The sequence below is a fragment of the Oryctolagus cuniculus genome, chromosome 1 (assembly GCF_051225735.1).
Source record: "Oryctolagus cuniculus isolate XC-2025 breed Fujian yellow rabbit chromosome 1, ASM5122573v1, whole genome shotgun sequence".
Classification (NCBI taxonomy): Eukaryota; Metazoa; Chordata; class Mammalia; order Lagomorpha; family Leporidae; genus Oryctolagus; species Oryctolagus cuniculus.
The window spans coordinates 179,929,825-179,953,788 of NC_142867.1; the positions used below are offsets into that span (position 1 = coordinate 179,929,825).

The 23,964-nt window shown below is 40.0% G+C and overlaps 1 long non-coding RNA gene across 1 annotated transcript in view; it reads left to right on the top strand.

Moving 5' to 3' along the window:
- LOC149128776 (uncharacterized) overlaps positions 1-23,353 on the top strand; it is a 73,700-nt gene extending 50,347 nt beyond the window's left edge. The window contains exon 4 of the long non-coding RNA XR_016215132.1: positions 23,197-23,353. This is a non-coding gene — a long non-coding RNA (uncharacterized LOC149128776). The remainder of the gene's footprint in view (positions 1-23,196) is intronic.
- Positions 23,354-23,964: the final 611 nt, after the last annotated feature.

Consider the following 23,964-nt stretch of genomic DNA (forward strand, 5'->3'; position numbering starts at 1 on the left):
CTGTCTCTCCCTCTCTCAGCGTAACTCTGCCTTTAAGATATATATATATATATATATAAAAAAATATATAATATCTCTCTCTATATATTTTGTTAAGATATATATATCTTAAAAGAAGAATCAAATGTGAGATGCCATGGATATCCAGGGCATATAAAGTTTTTAATAGAGTTTTAGAACATTTCAGATACAGCAGCCAGTCCAGTAAAAACAAGTTAAAATGCTTTATGAATTTGGTAAATAGAAGATTATGGTGACCTGGAAAGGAATTGTTTTTGTAATAAAAATGGTGGTCGAAGCAATGAGTTGGAGAGGTGAGGTCAAAGGAAAAGTTTACAATCATGATTACATAGTTTACATTATTACATAGACCTGAGCATGTTTATGGATGAAGGTGAAAGAGTTTATGGAGTATCATGGATAAAGATTTCTAGGAAGCATTTAAAAATGTATGAGTTAGGACTAGCAGGTACCAGGACTTACAGATGTATCTTCCAGGAAGAACAAACTCACTGACTCACTCTGTATCTGTCTTCCTGAGACTGCTAGTATTGCAACCACAACTTCCTACTGATATCTTGTCTCTAGCCTTATCTCATTCACCTTCTTCACACCTGCACCAGAGAGTTCACATTCCATCACAAATACGATGAATGCCTGAGAGCATTTGCGCACTCAGTAAACATTTATGTAGGCCAAACTTGTACTCTTGCTATTTACTCTTCAGTATTCACTTACTTCCTTTACCTTTTCCCAAACATTTAATTTTCACTCTAAAATCAATGGGATTCTTTTTAAAGACTTATTTATTTGAAAGGAAATATGACAGAGACAGAGACAGAGAGAGAGAGAGAGAGAGAGACATAAAGATCTTCCATCCATTAGTTCATTTCCCAAATGATTGTAACAGCGAGGGCTGGGCCAGGCCAAGGCCAAGACACCAGAACTTTGAACTCCAACTGGGTCTCTCATATGGGTATCAGGCAACCTGGTCCTTGGACTATCTTCCACTGGTTTCTCAGACACATCGGCAAGGAGCTAGATCAGAAGCTGGGCAGCTAGGGCTGAAACTGGTGCTTCAGTATGGAATGCTGGTGTCCCAACGGTGGCTTGATCCATTGTGTTACACAATGCAAGTCTCAATACATGGAATTCTACAGATGGAACATTTTTTAGACTGTTCCATCTCCTTTGGTGCATGGGTTGTTTTTTATGTGACATTTGATCTATGTCTGCCAATTAGGTTGCATCTTCAGATCAATTTGCAATATAAAGATAAGGATGTTCTCTCTCTTTCTAGAGGAAGTGGAATGCAGATATGAGACCTATAGTTCTTAAGGCTATATTTTCTCCATGAGGAAATGTAGTTTGAGTGTATAAAGGAAATACAGGGAGGAAAACAGAGCCATGAGTGTTACAGAAACATGAAGGCAAAACCCAAATTATAAGAAGGAAGTCTGAACCAAGCCATGTCTAGAATTTCTCACTAGAGTTCATATTGTTATATGAATGAAAAAAACACCTTTATTTTAAAAATCTGATTGAATGGCATTTTCTATTACTTCCAAATAAATATATCTACATCAAACCCTGTGTTGTGCCAAGACTTTTGTTAGAAGCTTTAGATCATTTCATTTCTCTAAATTTTTCAATGTTTCTCGTTGCCTATATATGTTGTTATTAGAATAATTACATACAAGATAAGATCTAAATTCCTTTCCAAGAAATTTCAAGGTGAATCATGTTCTCCATGAAATGGCCTATTATCCAGCAGCATCCCCTGTAGCATGATGCCTTCTGATATTAATGAATCATTTATAATTCTCCAAATATGCACTGGAAATGTGAAATATGGCCTCAAGTTATATGAGACTTCTCCAGTTGTGATGTGATGTGTGTGTCTCTTCTCCTTAAATCTGAGTGGCTTGTGACTACCTTGACCATGGGATTACAGTGAAAGTCATGCTTAAGTGGCTTCCAAAAATAGATCACAAGAGGTTGTGCAATTTGTTCCAGGCTTCCTTGGAATATTTGTGCTCAAGATGGTTCCTTTTGAGGCATTTCTTTTTGAATCCAACAACTATGTTGTGGCAATATCAAGTCATTTGGAAACACCACTTGTATGTCTTCCTATCCATCATTCCCACTGAGCCCAGCCTTTGAGTCATCTTACCCAACAACAGACAAAGAAACATTCAGAAGTTTGAATTATTAGTAGCCCTTTATAGATTTCTATAGTTTTTCTAGAAGAGGCTGTAGACATGGAGTGGAGTCAAGCCATCCCAGCTCTTCCCTATCTGCATTCTAGCTACACAGATTCATGAGCATAATACAGTGGATTTTACTTTTTATACTGCTAAGTTTGGTATCCTTTATTATGTAACCATAGATAATTAGAAAACAATTTGGAATTTTCATTTTGCATCTACATAACAGGAACACCATCCCTTTGCTTCCAAATTCTCATCTTACCCTACAAGTCTAGAATAGAACTCTGCAATGTCAGTAAAATCTTCCTTACTGCCTCAGTAAGCTTACATTTCTTTCTTTTATGTTCCCAGAAGTACCAACTTATAAATCATCTTGAAAGATTTAATTGTTTGTTGTCTACTTCTGCATGGGATTATTAGCTCCTTCCAGGTAGGAACCATGAGTTTTGGCTTTCCATACTCACTCAAGGTCTGGTTGTATTATCTAGTACATATTAGGTAACCAAGAAGTGTACTGAAATGTTTTGTGCTAGAAGTGCTATATAGTTCAGATACGACATTGTCAACAGCTATGACGGACCTGAGAAGTTGTTTTAGAGGCAAGAGACCATACTGTCAAGAACTGTGAAGAGTCTAAGATTTTATTGGACTGATAAACTTATGAGTTAGCCTGTCATAATTTCATGGATATAGAAAGAAACAAGAGATTCCATAAACAAAGACAAAAGAATTTATTAATAGTGACAATATTGGTAGCCAGAGTATCAGTTTTCCTGGACATCCCAGAAGTCCCAGTTGCTAAAAAGTGATGCATGAGCATGAAGTAGGTTGTCTTATAAGAGGGATCCTGAGTCTAGGTAATCTGAGTCTTATGCAATGGTTAGTAAAGATGCTAGTCTTCAATATTAGAGAGAGAGATTGTTTTTATTATACTGAACAACACACAGAGCTGTCCTTGGGTCTGGAGGAAAACACTAGATCTATCTCCCAAGACAGCCTTAGGAAGGTAGCCTGAAGGGGCAGAGTTGTGGTGCAGAAGGTAAAACCACACTCTGCAACACTGGCATCCCATACAGGAGCAGGTTCATATCCTGGATGCTCTACTTCTGATCCAGCTCCCTATAATGGCCTGAGATAGCAGTAGAAGATAGCTCAAGTGTTTGGGCTCCAGCCACCCACATGGGAGACCCAGACGATGCTCCTGGTTCCTGACTCAGCCTGGCCCTGCCCTGGCTGTTGCAGCCATCTGGGGAGTAAATCAGCAGATAAACATATGGAAGATTCATTCTCTCCCCCCACCCTTTCTCTGTAAATCTGATGTTCAAATAAATAAATAAATCTTTTTTTTTTTTTTTGACAGGCAGAGTTAGTGAGAGAGAGAGAGAAACAGAGAGAAAGGTCTTACTTCCGTTGCTTCACCCCGGAAATGGCCACTTATGGCCAGCGTTGCACAGATCTGAAGCCAGGAGCCAGGTGCTTCTCCTGGTCTCCCATGGGGTGCAGGGCCCAAGCACTTGGGCCATCCTCCACTGCACTCCCGGGCCATAGCAGAGAGCTGGACTGGAAGAGGAGCAACTGGAACAGAACCGGTGCCCCAACCAGGACAAGAACCCAGGGTGCTGGCACCGCAGGTGGAGGATTAGCCTAGTAAGCCGTGGCACTGGCCTAAATAAATCTTTTTTATAAAGGAAAGAAAGGTAGCCTGGAAGAAAAGGAGTCATTCTGCTGGCAATACAAGCAGAAATGTTAAGAGGCCCATAGAGATTTATCTAACAAAAACACAAAGAAGAGAATGATTACATTAGTGACTTTTTCAGATTATGAACATATTCAGAGATTTTTACTTAAACTGAGCTTTGAAATACCCATGTAGACATTCACTAGGTAGGTAGTACTAGTGGGATATTTCATGGAACTGGAGCAAGAAGGAAGTTCATAAAGGAATGGTGATTTCTGGACACTTAAGGTGGTTTGGCATGGATAGGGTATGGGGGAAGCAGGAATCTAACGTGAGATAGTCGAAGAGGTAGGCCAGATGTAACTCACAGGAGGTCTTCTATATCATGCTGAGGCATGTACATTTTATCCTGTAGGCCACGGGGAGTCATTGTAGGTTTTCAAACCACTGAAGCATGTTTTATTTGCATTTTGGAAAGATCTTTTTGGATGAGACAGAAAAAGCATTCCACACAGAAAGACCAGCACAGATAGAATGGAGGCATCAAAGTGCTTAGTAAATTGAGGCTATGAGGATGATGGTCCATGCACCACTCATTAAAGTGAATATTTATTAAGAGTGACTTAACAGCTTTCAATCAGTCACCAGGTGCCAACTGTGAAGCTGGGGCATAACCTGGGGAAGTTTAGGGCTATGCCATGTTAAATTAGGCTATGCTAATTTATGTCTGAATAATACACAGTGAAAGAAGAGACCTGAGTTGGCAATTAGGTTTCATCTTAACTGGCAACTTTGATTGATTGTGATGGGCCATCTGGAACATGGTGTTAACAAAGGTTCTCAGCCCAATTCCAGGCTCAGTGGAAAAGAGGAAAATAACAGTTTAGTTTTGTTTGCTATGGGAAAAGAATGGTGACTATCAATACATTTGCTGGCAATAATTAAGGAATAAGGTTTGGTCAAAGCTGATTATTCACAAAGAGAAACCAAATCAGGGATAGGATCTGTGGCAGGAATAGATAGCTAAGGGACGGTTATAAAGGTAAGTGACATGGGCGGGAGGTCACAAGCAAGATGGAAACAGTCATGATTAGGGTTGCAAAGCCAAGGTAGCTATTTAAAATAAGTGATAAGTGAGGAAACAGGTTGAGGAGAGATGCTATCAAGTTATGTTAAATGAGTGAGTTGTCAATGATACACATTTTTTAAAAGATGAAGTAATTCAGGATATCTTGTGCCAGGCCCTACAATTTGGTCCTCATACTTGATAGTAAGTGAGATAAAAGTGACATGAGAAAGATGTCATGGTCAGCACCCAAAGAGAGGTAGTGAGTCTTCTTTAACTCAGTGTTTTCCAATTTTTCTAAAGAGTAAGCGCTGCTGCATTATACTTCTGTTGTGTTGTATTATTTGACAATTGTCAATCCTGTTATGAGGAACAAAAATGACATGGATGAAAATCATGTGGTGTGTTATGTATTGATACTGGATAAGCAAATGACTTTTTCTTTAAAGATTTATTTTATTTATTTGAAAGATGGAGTTGCAAAGAGGGAGAGAGAGAGAGAGAGAGGTCCTTCATCTGCTCGTTCACTCCCAGATGGCCTCAACAGCTGAAGCTGTGTAAATCCGAAACCAGAAGCCTGGAGCTTCTTCCGGGTCTCCCACATGGGTGCAGGTGCCCAAGGAATTGGGCCATCCTCCACTGCTTTTCCCAGCCATAGCAGAGAGCTGGATTGGAAGTGGAGCAGCTGGGACTAGAACCAGTGCCCATATGGGATGCCAGCACTTCAGGCCAGGGCTTTAACCTGGGAAACTATAAAGACTCCACCCTAAAAATGTTAGAACTAATAAATGATTTCAGTAAAGTTTTAGAATAGAAAATCAGCATACAAAAATCAGTAGTATTTCCATACACTGAAAATAAATTATCTGAAAAAGATATAAAGAAAAGAATCCCATTTATGATAGCCACAGAAGATATTGAGGAATAAATTTAACCAAGAAAGTGAAAGATTTCTAATTGGAAACTACAAAACATCGATTAAGGAAATTGAAGGAGACACAAATAAATGGAAAGAATATCATACCCATGACCTGGAAGAATTTCAACTGTTAAAATGTCCATAATATCCAAAGTGATCTATAGATTCAATGCAATCTCTATCAAATTCTAATGATATTTTTTACAGAAATAATCAATCCTAAATTAATACAGAATCACAAAATAACCTGAATTTCCAAAGAATTCTTGAGCAAAAGAACAAAAAGCTGGAGGCATTACACTATCTGACTTCAAAATATAATACAAAGCTATAATGGTCAAAACAGCATTATACTGGCATAAAAACAGACACATAGAAAAATGGAACAGTTTGGAGAGCTGAGAAATAAATCTATATATCTATGGCCAATTTAGTTTAGACAAAGTTGCCATGAGTGCAATTGAGAAATGGCAGTCTCTTCAATAAAGTGTGATGGAAAACTTGATACTCACATGCAAAAGAATGGAATTAAACCTTTATTGCACATACAAGATTCAACTCAAGTTGCATTAAATACTTAGATGTGAGATTTGAAACTGTAAAACTCTAAGAGAAAATAGCAGAAAAACTTCGTGACATTGTTCTGGGTGATTTTTGTGAATATGACTTCAAAAATCTCAGGCAACAAAAGCAGAAATAGACAAATGGGGTTTCATTCTGAATAGCTAAGGAAACAACAGAGTCAAGAGACAACCTACAGAATGGGAGAAAATATTTGTAAATCATACTTCTGATAAGGAGTTGATATCCGAAATATATAAGGAATTCAAATTCAAACAACTTAGTAGCAAGAAAACAATCTAATTATAAAAGAAAGCATCCAGTTAGAAATTTCTCAAAAGAACATATTCAAATGTCCAGGAAGCAGTTTTAAAATGCTCAACCTCATTAATCATTAGAGAAATACAAATTAAAATTACAATGAGATATCCCCTCATACCTGTTAAGATGGCTTTTATAAAAAGGTGGAAAATAAATGTTGGTGTGGAAATGGAGAAAAGGAAGCCCTTGAGAAACTGTTGGTGAGTGCATCAATTAGTATGGCTGCTCATTACAAAAAACAACATAAAAGTTCCTCGAAAAAAAAAAAAGAAATTCCATATTATTCAGCAATTCCACTATTGGGTATATGGCCAAATTAAATAAAACCAGCATGTCAAAGACATAGCTGCACTCCTATGTTCACTACAGTAGGTTTCATAATTACCAAATCATGGAATTTACCTAGGTGCCCATCAATGGTTGCACAGTTAAAGAAAATGTGTTATATATACATGACAGAATATACTATTCAGCCTTAAAAATAAGGAAATCGTGTCCTTTGTGACACCTTGGATGAACTTGGAAGACATTATTTTAGGTGAAATGAACCCATCACAGAAAGATAAATTTTGTAGAAGTTTACCTATAAGTGGAATCTAAAAATGTTGAAATCCTAGAAGCAAAGAGTGGAATGGTGGTTACAAGGAGTTGGATGAAGGAAAGTTGTTCAGATGTTGGCCAAAGGACACAAAATTTCAATTACATGGGAGAAACAAAACGAGTTCAAGAGATCTAGTTTATAACATTATGACTATTCAAGTGGTTAATAAGAATGGAGTGTATTCTTGAAAATCATTGTAAGTAGATTTCAAATTTTCTCATCACACAAAAATAACTATAGAAGATAATATGTATATTAATCAACTTGATGCAGCCATTCTACAATGTATACACAAGAAGTTACTTCTAAAAGTTTGAGAAAAAAGTTTTCTGAAAAAACAAAAATAGTAAATTTGTAAAGGTTTTATTGAAAAGAAAATCACACCAAAATATCAAACTGGTTGCCAAAAACAAAAAGTTCGGAGGTTGCGAAGATGGCGGAATAGGAAGGGAGCACACTGATAGTCCGGGGAGAGACAGTTTAATAAAAGTGGAGATACTGCAGATTCAAGGAAGAGTAGGGGAGGAAACAGCAGAAGAAACTCTTCCGGAACGCGTGATTCACAGTGGACCTGCGTGGAGAGCGTGGGAGCCCACAGTTTGGGACACCAGTGGCAGACTCAACACACCAGCGCTGGAACGCGAGGTGAGCCGAACCTCAATAGCCCGAGACACCGGCAGGCAAGCAGAGACAGGAGACTAGAGGGAACGACCCCCGGTGGGGGAGAAGTTCACCAGGCTAACTGGAAGAGAGAGAGAGAGAAAAAAAAAAGGGTGACTGGTACGGACACGGGTTTCTCTCTCTCCGCTCACCTCTCAAGGGCGAGCAAGACAAAGAGCAGGCGCCATCTTGGACATACGTCATAAGCAGAGGGACCTCAGGTCTGCACCGGCCCTGAGCCTAGCAGAAAAACCTGACTCTGGGCGGGGCGAATTAACAGGAGATTAGGACCTAGTAAATTTGTGGTGCTACTGAACTGAGACTGTGAAAAAAGAGACAGTGGGGGAGAGAACTCACAGAATTCACGTGAGTACTCTCCAGAGATGCTACAATTCCATAACTTTGGCAACCCAGTGGGAGACTGAAGGAGGATCTGAGCCCACCCTGAGGGCAGAACAGATTCCCTGTGTGGTCCTTGGGAAAGAGCTTCTGACCTCTGGCTCCTGTGGGTATATCATTTGCCTGCTAACTACCTCCAACTTCGTTCAGCTGTGTGGACTTACTTCCCTTTTGAATCAAAAAAAGAAAGAAAGAGAGAGAGAGAGATCTACCACGCCTAACCTGGGAGTGTCACCTTTGGCACACCAAACAGAGCTCTCAGGCCACACCCATCTCAAGCCTCTAAGGCTCCATCAAAAACAGACAGTCCACTTAATCTAGAGTCATAGTATAACAAGAAAAAGCACCACAGTGAAGAAACCAAATATCTCCAATATGCCAAATAACAAACGCAAAAACCGAGATAATAAAAAAAAGGAAGTCACCATGACGCCCCCAAATGAAAAAGACACCCCAATTCAAGATTATGAAGATGATGAGTTAGAAGAAATTCAAGAAGCAGATCTCAAAAAATTGATAAGAACATTAAGAAGTTCTCAAAAACAAATTCTTGAACTACAGAAATCCTTAATGGACAAGATAGAAAATCTCTCTCGTGAAAATGAAATATTAAGGAGGAATCAAAATGAAACGAAACAACTAGTACAACAGGAAACTGGGATAGTGACGAGAAATCATAATGAAGTGAAGAATTCAATAGATCAAATGAAAAACACAATAGAGAGCCTTACAAACAGAATGGGTGAAGCAGAAGAGAGAATATCGGACTTAGAAGACAGAGAATAGGAAAAGATACAGTCAGACCAAAGAAAAGAAGAGGAAATTAGAAATCTAAAACATATTGTCAGGAATCTGCAGGATACTATTAAAAAACCCAACATTCGGGTTCTAGGAGTTCCTGAAGGCATGGAGAGGGAGAAAGGATTAGAAGGCCTTTTTAGTGAGATATTAGCAGAAAATTTCCCAGGTTTGGAGAAGGACAGAGAAATCCTAGTACAGGAAGCTCACAGAACCCCTAATAAACATGACCAAAAGAGATCCTCACCACGACACATTGTAATTAAACTCTCCACAGTGAAACATAAAGAAAAGATCCTAAAATGTGCAAGAGAGAAACGTCAGATTACTCTCAGAGGATCTCCAATCAGACTCACAGCTGACTTCTCATCAGAAACTCTACAAGCTAGGAGGGAATGGCGAGATATAGCCCAGGTACTACGAGAGAAAAACTGCCAGCCCAGAATATTATATCCTGCAAAGCTATCATTTGTGAATGAAGGTGAAATAAAGACTTTTCATAGCAAACAGAAATTGAAAGAATTTGTCGCCACTCATCCAGCCCTGCAAAAGATGCTTAAAGATGTGCTACACACAGAAACACAGAAACACGGTCATCAATATGAAAGAAGGTAAAGGAAGGAAACCTCACAGCAAAAGATCATAGGGAATTCAAAGCATATATTAGAACTTATCTTTGGCAAATGGCAGGGCAAAGTTACCACTTATCATTAGTCACATTGAACGTTAATGGCCTGAACTGTCCAGTTAAAAGACACAGATTGGCTGATTGGGTTAAGGAACAAAACCCATCTATGTGCTGCTTACAAGAAACACATCTTTCCAACAAAGATCCATACAGACTGAAAGTGAAAGGCTGGAAAAAGATATACCATGCCAACAGAAATGAAAAAAGAGCGGGCGTAGCCATCTTAATATCGGACAACATAAACTTTACCACAAAAACTGTTAAGAGAGACAAAGAGGGACACTATATAATGATTAAGGGATCAATACAACAGGAAGATATAACAATTATCAATGTATATGCACCTAACTACAGGGCACTGGTTTATCTAAAAGATTTGTTAAGGGACTTAAAGGGAGACTTAGACCCCAATACAATAGTACTGGGGGACTTCAATACTCCACTCTCAGAAATAGACAGATCAATAGGACAGAAGATCAACAAGTAGATTTAAACAGTAGATTTAAATGACACTATAGCCCAAATGGATCTAACAGATATCTACAGAACTTTCAATCCTACAGCTAAAGATTTTACATTCTTCTCAGCAGTACATGGAAGCTTCTCTAGGATTGACCACATACTAGGCCATAAAGCAAGTCTCGGCAAATTCAAAAGAATTAGAATCATACCATGCAGCTTCTCAGACCATAAAGGAATGAAGTTGGAAATTAGCAACTCAGGAATCCCTAGAGCATACACAAACACATGGAGATTGAACAACATGCTCCTGAATGAACAATGGGTCATAGAAGAAATTAAAAGAGAAATCAAAAATTTTCTGGAAGTAAATGAGGATAACAGTACAACATACCAAAACTTATGGGACGCAGCAAAAGCAGTGTTAAGAGGAAAGTTTATATCAATAGGTGCCTACATCAAGAAATTGGAAAGGCACCAAATAGATGAGCTTTCAACACATCTCAAGGATCTAGAAAAACTGCAGCAAACCAGACCCAAATCTAGTAGGAGAAGAGAAATAATTAAAATCAGAGAAGAAATCAACAGGATTGAATCCAAAGAAACATTACAAAAAATCAGCCAAACGAGGAGCTGGTTTTTTGAAAAAATAAACAAAATTGACCCTCCATTGGCCCAACTAACTAAAAAAAGAAGAGAAAAGACCCAAATCAATAAAATCAGAGATGAAAAAGGAAACGTAACAACAGACACCACAGAAATAAAAAGAATCATCAGAAATTACTACAAGGACTTGTTTGCCAGCAAACAGGGAAACCTATCAGAAATGGATAGATTCCTGGACACATGCAACCTACCTAAATTGAACCAGGAAGACATCGAAAACCTAAACAGACCCATAACTGAGACAGAAATTGAAACAGTAATAAAGGCCCTCCCAACAAAGAAAAGCCCAGGACCAGATGGATTCACTGCTGAATTCTACCAGACATTTAAAGAAGAACTAACTCCAATTCTTCTCAAACTATTCAGAACAATCGAAGAAGAGGGAATCCTCCCAAATTCTTTCTATGAAGCCAGCATCACCTTAATTCCTAAGCCGGAAAAAGATGCAGCATTGAAAGAGAATTACAGACCAATATCCCTGATGAACATAGATGCAAAAATCCTCAATAAAATTCTCGCCAATAGAATGCAACAACACATCAGAAAGATCATCCACCCAGACCAAGTGGGATTTATCCCTGGTATGCAGGGATGGTTTAATGTGCGCAAGACAATCAATGTGATACACCACATTAACAGACTGCAGAAGAAAAACCATATGATTATCTCAATAGACGCCGAGAAAGCATTTGATAAAATACAACACCCGTTCATGATGAAAACTCTAAGCAAACTGGGTTTGGAAGGAACATTCCTCAATACAATCAAAGCGATCTATGAAAAACCCACAGCCAACATCCTATTGAATGGGGAAAAGTTGGAAGCATTTCCACTGAGATCTGGTACCAGACAGGGATGCCCACTCTCACCACTGCTATTCAATATAGTTCTGGAGGTTCTAGCCAGAGCTATTAGACAAGAAAAAGAAATTAAAGGGATACAAATTGGGAAGGAAGAACTCAAACTATCCCTCTTTGCAGATGATATGATTCTTTATTTAGGAGACCCAAAGAACTCTACTAAGAGACTATTGGAACTCATAGAAGATTTTGGCAAAGTAGCAGGGTATAAAATCAATGCACAAAAATCAACAGCCTTTGTATACACAGACAATGCCATGGCTGAGGAAGAACTTCTAAGATCAATCCCATTCACAATAGCTACAAAAACAATCAAATACCTTGGAATAAACTTAACCAAGGATGTTAAAGATCTCTATGATGAAAATTACAAAACCTTAAAGAAAGAAATAGAAGAGGATACCAAGAAATGGAAAAATCTTCCATGCTCATGGATTGGAAGAATGAATATTATCAAAATGTCCATTCTCTCAAAAGCAATTTATAGATTCAATGCAATACCAATCAAGATACCGAAGACCTTCTTCTCAGATCTAGAAAAAATGATGCTGAAATTCATATTGAGGCAAAAGAGACCTCGAATAGCTAAAGCAATCTTGTACAAGAAAAACAAAGCTGGAGACATCTCAATACCAGATTTCAGGACATACTACAGGGCAGTTGTAATCAAAACAGCATGGTACTGGTACAGAAACAGATGGATAGACCAATGGAACAGAATTGAAACACCAGAAATCAAGCCAAACATCTATAGCCAACTCATATTTGATCAAGGGTCCAAAACCAATCCCTGGAGTAAGGACAGTCTATTCTATAAATGGTGCTGGGAAAATTGGATTTCCATGTGCATAATCATGAAGTAAGACCCCCACCTTTCACCTTACACAAAAATCCACTCAACATGGATTAAAGACTTAAATCTACGACCTGACACCATCAAATTATTAGAGAGCATTGGAAAAACCCTGCAAGATATAGGTACCGGCAATGACTTCTTGGAAAACACCCCAGAAGCACAGGCAGTCAAAGCCAAAATTAACATTTGGGATTGCATCAAATTGAGGAGTTTCTGTACTGCAAAAGAAACAGTCAGGAAAGTGAAGAGACAATCGACAGAATGGGAAAATATATTTGCAAACTATGCTACTGATAAAGGGTTGATAACCAGAATCTACAAAGAAATCAAGAAACTCCACAACATCAAAACAAACAACCCACTTAAGAGATGGGCCAAGGACCTCAATAGACATTTTGCAAAAGAGGAAATCCAAATGGCCAACAGACATATGAAAAAATGTTCAAGATCACTAGCAATCAGGGAAATGCAAATCAAAACCACAATGAGGTTTCACCTCACCCCGGTGAGAATGGCTCACATTCAGAAATCTACCAACAATAGATGCTGGAGAGGATGTGGGGGAAAAGGGACACTAACCCACTGTTGGTGGGAATGCAAACTGGTGAAGCCACTATGGAAGTCAGTCTCGAGATTCCTCAGAAACCTGAAGATAACCCTACCATACAACCCAGCCATCCCACTCCTTGGAATTTACCCAATGGAAATTAAATTGGCAAACAAAAAAGCCGTTTGCACATTAATGTTTATTGCAGCTCAATTCACAATAGCTAAGACCTGGAACCAACCTAAATGCCCATCAACAGTAGACTGGATAAAGAAATTATGGGACATGTACTCTATAGAATACTATATAGCAGTCAAAAACAACGAAACCCAGTCATTTGCAACAAGATGGAGGAATTTGGAAAACATCATGCTGAGTGAATTAAGCCAGTCCCAAAGGGACAAATATCATATGTTCTCCCGGATTGGCGACAATTATCTGAGCACCAACGGGGAAACTTGTTGAAGTGAAATGGACACTGTGAGAAACAGTGACTTGATCAGTCCTTGTCCTGATGGTTGATGTACAATGTAATACTTTATCCCTTTTAGTATTTTTTTTTGTTCTAGTACCATTGGTTGAAATCTGTAATTAACACACAATTGTTCTTAGGTGTTTAAATTTTAACAGAAAAGTGATCCCTGTTAGGAATTTGGAAAACATTATGCTGAGTGAAATAAGCCAATCCCAAAGGGACAAATACCACTTGTTCTCCTTGATAGGTGACAACTAACTGAGCACCAAAAAGGAAACCTGTTAAAGTGAAACAAACACTATGAGAAACGGTGACTTGATCAGCCCTCACCCTGACTGTTGATGAGCAGCTTAATATGTTATCCCTCTTAGTATTTTTTTTGTTTGTTCTACTTAATACTTTTGGTTGAATACTGTAATCAATACACAATTCTTCTTAAGTGCTGAAACTTAACTGAAAAGTGATCACTGTTAAATATAAGAGTGGGAAAAAGAGAGGGAAGAGATGTGCAATTTGGGACATGCTCAAGCTGACTTACCTCAAACGGTAGAGTTAGAAACATACCAGGGGATTCCAATTCAATCCCATCAAGGTGGCATGTACCAATGCCATCTCACTAGTCCCAGTGATCAATTTCTGTTCACAATTGATCATAATGATAGGACTAAGAACCAAAGGGATCACCTAAACAAGACTAGTGTCTGCAAATACTAGCTGATAGAATCAAAAACGGAGAGAATGATCCAACATGGGAAGTGAGATACACAGCAGACCCATAGAATGGCAAATGTCCTAACAGCACTCTGGCCTCATAATCAGCCCTTAAGGCATGTGGATCCGGCTGAAATGCCCATGAGAGTATTTCAGGCATGGAAAGCCAAGACACTCTGGGGGAAGAAAAAAACCTAAATGAAAGATCTCTGCGAGTGAGATCCCAGTGGAAAGAACGGGGCATCAAAGAAGGAGGTACCTTTCTCTGAAGGGAGGAGAGAACTTCCACTTTGACCATGGCCTTGTCTAAAAATTATCAGAGTCAGTGAACTCAGGGGGCTTCCATAGCCTTGGTAGCTCATGACAAGAGCCTAGGGTGATTACTGATGCCACAAACAAGAGTGTCAATTTGTTAAGTCAACAACAGGAGTCACTGTGCACTTACTCCTCATGTAGGATCTTTGTCCTTAGTGTGCTGTACATTGAGCTTTAATGCTATAACTAGTACTCAAATAGTATTTTTCACTTTATGTTTCTGTGTGGGAGCAAACTGTTGAAATCTTTACTTAATGTATGCTAAACTGATCTTCTGTATATAAAGAGAATCGAAAATGAATCTTGATGTGAATGGAAGGGGAGAGGGAGTGGATAAGGGGAGGGTTGCGGGTGGGAGGGACATTATAGGGGGGAAGCCATTGTAATCAATATTCTGTACTTTGGAAATTTATATTCATTAAATAAAAGTTCAAAAAAAATAAATGATCTTAAAGCATAATATCCGATCAGGTGAAAAAAACAAAAAACAAAAAACAAAAAGTTCATGAAAAATGAAATCAAAATATGTTTAAAGGGTGGGAATTTGGCATATCGGTTAAGCTGCAGGTTAAAATGCACGTATCATATTTCAGAGTATCTGAGTTTGAGTCTTGGTACCAGTTTCCAATTCCAGTTTCCTGCTAATGCAGACCCAGGGAGGCAGCAGTGATGACATAAATATTTGGGTACCTTCCTTCTTCACATGGGAAATGTGGATGGAGTTCCCAGTTCCTGGTTTTGGCCTGGCCCAGTCACAGCTGCTGTAGGCTTCTGGGAAATGAACCCATAGATGGGTACTCTGTCTCTATCTCTGTATCAAAGAAAAACATACGTATATTTTGGTGCAAAAAACTTTTTTGAAATCCATACATATGAGGACTCTTCAAAAAGATCATGTAAATACATACCATGTAAGAAGAGTTTAAAAATTTGGAGGACAAACTGAACTGATCTTTGATTTCATTTTTTTCATGAAATTTTTTAAGTACCTTGTGTTTCCAAACACCATGGCATATATGGTAACTATTTTCAAATTTTATTTGGCAATTTACAAGAGTTATTAATAAAAGGCTTTAAATGTGTCATTCCATTATTTCTTGGTTTCCATAGTATCTGATTAGAATTATGCTATAGTGAAATTCTTATATAATTTTTTCTCATCTGCTGCCTTCAAGATTTTTTCTTTGGTTTTCAGCAGTTTGAATACGATGTGATGCATGCAGGGTGTGCAGTTGTGTTATAGTTGTCTGATTTGATCTACCCTGAGCTTCTTGGATCTAATGGTTTGTGTCTTTCATTAATTTTGGAAAATTCTAAATCATTATATCTTGAAATATTATCATTCCCATAGAATTAAAAAGGAGAGAATGATCCAACATGGGAAGCACAATACACAGCAGACTCACAGAATGGCAAATGTCCTAAAGAGCACTCTGGCCTCAGAATCAGCCATTAAGGCATTCAGATCCAGCTAAAAAGCCCATGAGAGTATTTCAGGCATGGAAAGCCAAGACACTGTGGCAAAAAAAAAAAAAAATCTAAATGAAAGATCTCTGTGAGCGAGATCCCAGTGGAAAGAACGGGGCATCAAAGAAGGAGGTACCTTTCTCTGAAGGGAGGAGAGAACTTTCACTTTGACTATGACCTTGTCTAAATAAGATCAGAGTTGGCCAACTCAAGAGGCTTCCATAGCCTTGGCAGCTAATGACAAGAGCTTAGGGTGATTATTGATGCCATAAATAAGAGTGTCAATTGTTAAATCAACAACAGGAGTCACTGTGCACTTACTCCTCATGTCTCTGTCCTTAATGTGTTGTACTATGTGAATTAACGGTATAACTAGTACTCAAACAGTACTTTATACTTTGTGTTTCTGTGTGGGTGCAAACTGTTGAAAGCTTTACTTAGTATATACTAAATTGATCTTCTGTAGATAAAGATAACTGAAATTATTTTTTGACAGGTAGAGTTAGACAGTGAGAGAGCGAGAGACAGAGAGAAAGGTCTTCCTTTTTCCGTTGGTTCACCCCCCCAAGTGGCCACTATGGCTGGCGCGTTGCGGCTGGTGCACTGCTGATCCGAAGCCAGGAGCCAGGTGCTTCCTCCTGGTCTCCCATGTGGGTGCAGGGCCCAAGCACTTGGGCCATCCTCCACTGCCCTCCCAGGCCACAGCAGAGGGCTGGACTGGAAGAGGAACAACTGGGACTAGAATCCGGTGTGCTGGCACCACAGGTGGAGGATTAGCCTAGTGAGCCACGGTGCCAGCCAGATAATTGAAAAGTTTAAAAAAAGGGCCAGCACCGCAGCTCACTAGGCTAATCCTCCACCTGCGGCTCTGGCACACAGGGTTCTAGTCCCGGTTGGGGTGCTGGATTCTGTCCTGGTTGCCCCTCTTCCAGGCCAGCTCTCTGCTGTAGCCCGGGAGTGCAGTGGAGGATGGCCCAAGTGCTTGGGCCCTGCACCCCATGGGCGACAAGGAGAAGCACCTGGCTCCTGCCATCGGATCAGCGTGGTGTGCCGGCCACAGGGCCATTGCGGGGTGAACCAATGGAAAAGGAAGACCTTTCTCTCTGTCTCTCTCTCTCACTGTCCACTCTGCCTGTCAAAAAAAAAAAAATATTATCATTCCCAATTCTCTCTTGTCCTACTGGGATTCCCATTCAAATTATATCACATGAGTTTTGAATAGTGTATACTATTTCAATCTTTTTTCCTCTTTATATTTTCAATGCATATACTTCCTATTTGCTCTCTCTTCAAGTTCATGCATTCTTTCCTTGGCTAGGTTGAGTTTACCAATGAGACCGTTAAAGTCATTCTTCATCTCTGATACTGTGATTTTCATTTTCAGAATTTCATGTGATTGTTTCTTAGTTTCCACTGCCATGCTGAATTTCCCAATCTGTTTATGTGTCTCATCTATCTTTTCCACTAAGTTTTTTTTTTTTTTTTTTTTGACAGGCAGAGTGGACAGTGAGAGAGAGAGAGAGAGAGAGAGAGAAAGGTCTTCCTTTTCTGTTGGTTCACCCCCCAATGGCTGCTGCGACCGGTGCACCATGAGGTTCCGAAGCCAGGAGCCAGGTGCTTCCTCCTGGTCTTCCATGCAGATGCAGGGCCCAAGCACTTGGGCCATCCTCCTCTGCCCTCCCGGTCCACAGCAGAAAGCTGGCCTGGAAGAGGGGCAACCGGGACAGAATATGGCACCCCAAATGGGACTAGAACCCGGTGTGCCAGCGCCGCAGGTGGAGGATTAGCCTAGTGAGCCGTGGTGCCAGCCTCCACTAAGTTTTAAACATATTAATTGCAGTTATTTTAAACTCCTTGTATTACATTTCTGACATTTGGGTCATATTATTGTGTATTGATTTCTTTCTTAATATTGTTTTTGGCTTTTCCCTTGCAGAACATTTTGACTAAAAGCTGCACATCTTGTGTAGTACAGTAGTAATCATAGCTGAAAGTGGTATGTCTCTTCTTTAGTTAGCCTTTCAGTGTGGAATCAAAAGGTGAGTTGGGTTTGTGTTTTATTATTGCATCTTCAGCAGATTTCAAATTCAAGCTTACTTTGTGTTTCAGGTGGGCTTGGCTCGCCAGCCAATTTTTCTTCATGTCTGTGCCACCCTGAGCATTCAGTCTTCCCTTTGTAGCTATGCCACCGAGAGGGAACCGTCTGCATGTGTCTATCCTCTGCTCAGCTGTAGACTGCTGTTAATTAATACTCAGAATGGGGATGGGGATTCAGGTTCTCTGGGTCCATCTCAGTGTTAGGGGTTGTGTTCCTGGGTCATAGAGTTTGGGCCTCTCAGTGGCAGGAGACCAGAACATTTTCCTGAACATCTCTGAACATAAGTTTTGTTGTTGTTGCTGTTTTTTTCCCCTCCAGTTACAAGGATTCCTAAATACTGATAGGGTTTGTTAGGCTTCCCTTAGTGGCTTACTGGTTTTATTTCTCAGGGGAGAAGGGGGTAGGTTGAACCTAGTTGTTTATAGCCCACAAGCCTGTACTTCCTGGCTTCTCTGCCTTCAATGCCTTTAAAACAAACAAACAAACAAAAACTTATTTGTTTATTTGAGAGAGAGCGAGCACTTCCTTCCAAAAGTTTACTCCTCAAATGCCCACAACTGCTGGGGCTGAGCAGGAGCTGAAGCTAGGAACCATGAATGCTATCCAGGTCTACCATTTGGGTGGCAGAAACTCAAATCTTAAGCCTTCTACTTCCAGTCTTCCTTCTGGATACTGAGTGAGATCCTTGAAGAAAAGCCATCAAGTGCGTACAAATTCTCCTGTGTCTGTCTGTCTGTCCTAGGGATTTTATTCTTTTATGCTATCTCGCATCCATCCTTCAGCAGTCAAGTAAACATTTTTAGCAAGAGTGAAGTTTTTTAACCAGTTTGTATGGCATTCTGTATCTGCCTAAGGTGAATAAGGGCTGTGAGCCACCTCTCCCTCAGGTGTTTATCTTCAGTAGAGTCTTGGTTAGTGGCTTGTCATTCAATCTCAGCTCTCTAAAGCATTCAAGAAGTTATTTTGGGAGTAGACTTTTGGCCTGTTGAATCAGAGGCCACTTGGAACACCTGCGTCCTGAATCAAAGAGCCAGTTTTCCAGTCCCAGCTCAGCTCCTGATTCCAGCTTCCTGCTTATGCTTACCCTGGAAGGCAGCAGGTAGTATCTTGGGTTGTTGAGTCCCTGCCACCCCTGTGGGAAAACAGGATCGAGTTACCAGCTCCCACCATTGTTCTGGCCTAGCACTAGTTCTTATGAGTAAGCTGGCAGATGGGAGCCCTCTGTCTGTTTCTCAAATAAATTTCAAAAAATACATTGTAGATGAATACATTTTTTTTCCTGTTATAAAGTTGGAAACAGTATTCTTTTTGGCTTTCTTGTCCCTAAGCAGAAGCTTGCACCTTATTAACCAGTCCCAGATTTCTCCTTGCTTCTCATTATATATTTAAAGTTGATTTGATAATTAAATTTATTTAATTTGATATTTGAGCTTCTCTGTTCTCTAGCATCCATGAGACTTTGCCCAGTGAAAATGCTTCTAGGCCACCACTGCACCAGTGTTATTCCCCACACAGCCGTGATTTACTTGGGGTAGATGGGGCTCCTCCTGATAAAATTGTTTCCCAAGAGCCTGTGTTGTACACTTGGCATTTTACTCATGAGTTTACAGATGCACTGAAGAGCAACAACACTTTCGCCCAAAAACAATTTGTTATTAAGACCAATGGTAACATACACACACACATTCAAACATGCACTAACAAATAACATTTTTTTCAGTTGTGATAAGTCATAACTCTGTTCCTTGTTTTCTGGCCCAAATTTTGTGAAATTAGAGAGCTATAAAGAATCTCAAGATGATTTTCACTCAAGTGTCTTCTTTCATGGTGAAGAAATTGGGATGCAGTTTGTGGAGTGACATTCTAAGGTCACATAACAGCTAGATCTGGGAACTCTCTCCACTCCTTGAGCCCCAGGATTTGGGGATTTAGAAAAGATTTCTAAAGCTAAGAATTCAACTCTAGTGGGAAAATGGCAAATATATATGGTTTGTCCTTTCCTGAGTATGAGTTAACTTTCATTTGGCTACAAGTTAACAATAGGACTTGACCAACTCTGTCTTCAGTGTGTATTATCTCAGAAAACTAGACATGGAGAGTGGACAAATGCCCAACAATTTCCTGTTGTTTGTCTCACTGAACCCTGCCAACCTCTTATGCCAGATGCTTAGGCTTGGGTTATGGCTGCTGGGGCAAGTTCGCAATCGCAGCTCGTGTGATGCTACGTCCTCGTACAACCTTGTTCAGAACAGGTCTCTTTCTTTTTCCCTTTCTATGCCGAAGGTATAAATGCTCCTATCAGGGACCTCCATATAAAACTTTTTCTTATATCTCAAAGACTGAAAAAAAGTTCATGTGGCCACCAATAAACTAATCATCAGCAAAAGATGTGCGGTTATTACTCTTGCTGAATATAAACTCTTTGGTGACCAATTATGGTCTAGTCCTTGGGGCTAGAAGAGCCTATTTCCCCCATCCATAGTGGTTCCTTGAGGTTCTATCCTGTCAACAGCCTCTGACTTAATGAGATTCAATAAATTGTGTTTTGCTGCATTAGAAATAACTATATATGGGGAGGTTTTATCCTAGTAGTTAGGATGCCCGCATCCCATATTAAGTTCTTGGGTTAGATACAAGTTTCTGACTCCTGACTCCATTTCCCTACTAAGCCAGACTCTGGGAAAACAGCAGTGGTCACTTAGATAATTGGGTTGCTGCCACATCTGAGACTTGGATTGAGTTTCTGACTCCTGGCTTTGACCCAAAGCAACCCTGGCTACTGAGGACATTTTAAGAGTGAGCCAGCAGGTAGGAGCCATCTCTCTCTCTCCCTCTCATTCTGCTTCTGAAATAAATGAATAAAACATTTTATAAAAGTTTATAAACACCCCATAGTGAAATAAAGGATAAATAATCAGATTTGGAAAAAATAATTCTTCCATAAAACTTATGAAATGTTTATTACTATTCAGTTAGAGTGCTCTTTTATTCTAGCACAGGCCCAGAAATAATACTTGACTTCTTGACATGGAATACCAGGAAGAGAAAAAAACCTCAAGTAATAGTTAAATTAAGATTTAAATTTATAATGTCATTGTATCATCTAACTTGCTTATCAAGCCTTAAGATGCAGCCTGAGAAAACTGAGAAAAAGCTACATCTAAGATGAAAGCGTTGTTTCTATATTTATATCACGAGATCTTCATTCCTCAGATAGTAACTTTTTTTTTTTTTTTGACAGGCAGAGTGGACAGTGAGAGAGAGAGACAGAGAGAAAGGTCTTCCTTTGCCGTTGGTTCACCCTCCAATGGCCACCGTGGCCGGCGCGCTGCGGCCGGCGCACCGCGCTGATCCGATGGCAGGAGCCAGGAGCCAGGTGCTTTTCCTGGTCTCCCATGGGGTGCAGGGCCCAAGCACCTGGGCCATCCTCCACTGCACTCCCTGGCCACAGCAGAGAGCTGGCCTGGAAGAGGGGCAACCGGGACAGAATCCGGCGCCCTGACCGGGACTAGAACCCGGTGTGCCGGCGCCGCTAGGCGGAGGATTAGCCTAGTGAGCCGCGGCGCCGGCCCGATAGTAACTTTTTTAAAATTTTATTTATTTATTTATTTGATAGGCAGAGTGAGAGAGAGAGACAGAGAGAAAGGTCTTCCTTTGCCATTGGTTCACCCTCCAATGGCCGCCGCGGCCGGCGCACCACGCTGATCCGATGGCAGGAGCCAGGTGCTTCTCCTTGTCGCCCATGGGGTGCAGGGCCCAAGCACTTGGGCCATCCTCCACTGCACTCCCTGGCCACAGCAGAGAGCTGGCCTGGAAGAGGGGCAACCGGGACAGAATCCGGCACCCCGACCGGGACTAGAACCCGGTGTGCCGGCGCCACAAGTCGGAGGATTAGCCTACTGAGCCGTGCGTGGCGCTGGCCTACCTCAGATAGTAACTTAATAAATGCTACTAAGGAAGATTTTCATTTACTCTACATGTTTTTGCTCTCATAACATTAAGACATGAGTAGAATTATTAAGTCACAGATGGAGAGGAAGGGAAATAATGATGCCACAGGAAAAGATACAGAAATAGTGAAGGAATTTCTCTATCTTCCTACTCCCCCTTTCATATTGAGCTGTCACTTTCCATGCTTCAAACATAGGTTATGTTGTTTCATTTTTACCCTTCTCTATTTACTCCTTTGATTTTAAGCGTGTTTCCCCAAAGTAGGGTATCATTGTCTACATTTTCATGAGCACTTGATTCATTTATCCTTTATGATCACTTTTAATACTGGCTGACAGATACAATTATTTAACTGCATCTCCATTATTAAGTTGATTTCTGAAGGAGAGACTTACTTTCCTCATATTTTATCCTCAGTGTCTGAAAGAGTCATTAAGAAGTTTTGTGGAAGAAAGAAAAGTTCAGCAAGTGTGTGTAAACTGACCTGTAAAACACACCTGCCATGCAAAGTGTCACGAGAATCACATGCGTGAGACTGTGTATGTTGCAGGGTACTGTCAGCAGCATTGTGCTTCCCAGATGTCGGTTATTATTACCTAGCTAGCTGTGGTGGAAGGCCTGGGCTAGTAAGATGACGTTCATATCAATAATTCTGACAAAGTGCGTATAGTAGGAATCACTGACATAGCTTGGACACACTTGCATAGCATCATGGCTGGCACTCAGTGCTTATGGCTACAGCTCCCTGATATGTGTAATCATTCTTTCTCACACCACACCTCATCTCTGAGCCTCCTTCTTGGCTCTGATCTTCAGATGCTGTCCAGATCTCATCAGCCGTCTCCTCCTCTCCTCCCTCTGGGGACTGACGCCTGTTTTTGTCTTTCCAGATGCTGCCCAGGGCCTGCTCTAGGCAGGACCAACCACCTGGAACATGAGGCTTAACGAATGGTCTCCAGCAATTACTTCTCCTTGGGTACTTCATCAACTGTATTCTGATCATTGAACCTGAAACAGTGTTCATATAAATAAATATTCATCTAAGACTATTTTTTTGGTGGAAATTAATAAGCTGATCCTTAAATTTATGTGGAACTTGTATTCACAGGGAATTTTACAATTCATACGGACTCAGAGTAGCTAAAACAATTTTAAAAGCAAAAAAATGAAGTGGGAGGACTCACACATCTCAACAACCAAACTTACAGCAAAACCATAGTGATTAGGACAGTGTGGTGCTGACATGGCCAAACGATAGACATAGAGACAAATGCTAAAGAACTGAGAGTCCACAAAGATCCCTTACATTTACAGTGACGTGGTCTTTGGTGAGAGTACCAGACAATTCAATTGTAAAAGATTACTTTTGCAACAAATTGTACCAGAAGAACTGGATATCCACATATGGAAGAATGAAGTTAGACCCCCTACCTTACACATCTATAAAATTAATTTCAAAATGGATTGAAGACATATGTATGAACTGAAATTATAAAACTCATGGAAGAAAACATGAATTTATATCTGTGATCCTAAATTTAAGCAATGGTTTTTTATATAAGGCATCTTAAGCATAAGTGACAAAATTTTTAAAAATAGAAAAATTGGACCTCAATGGATGTTGTCAGAAACAAGGGAAGAAATAAAACCCAAAATGG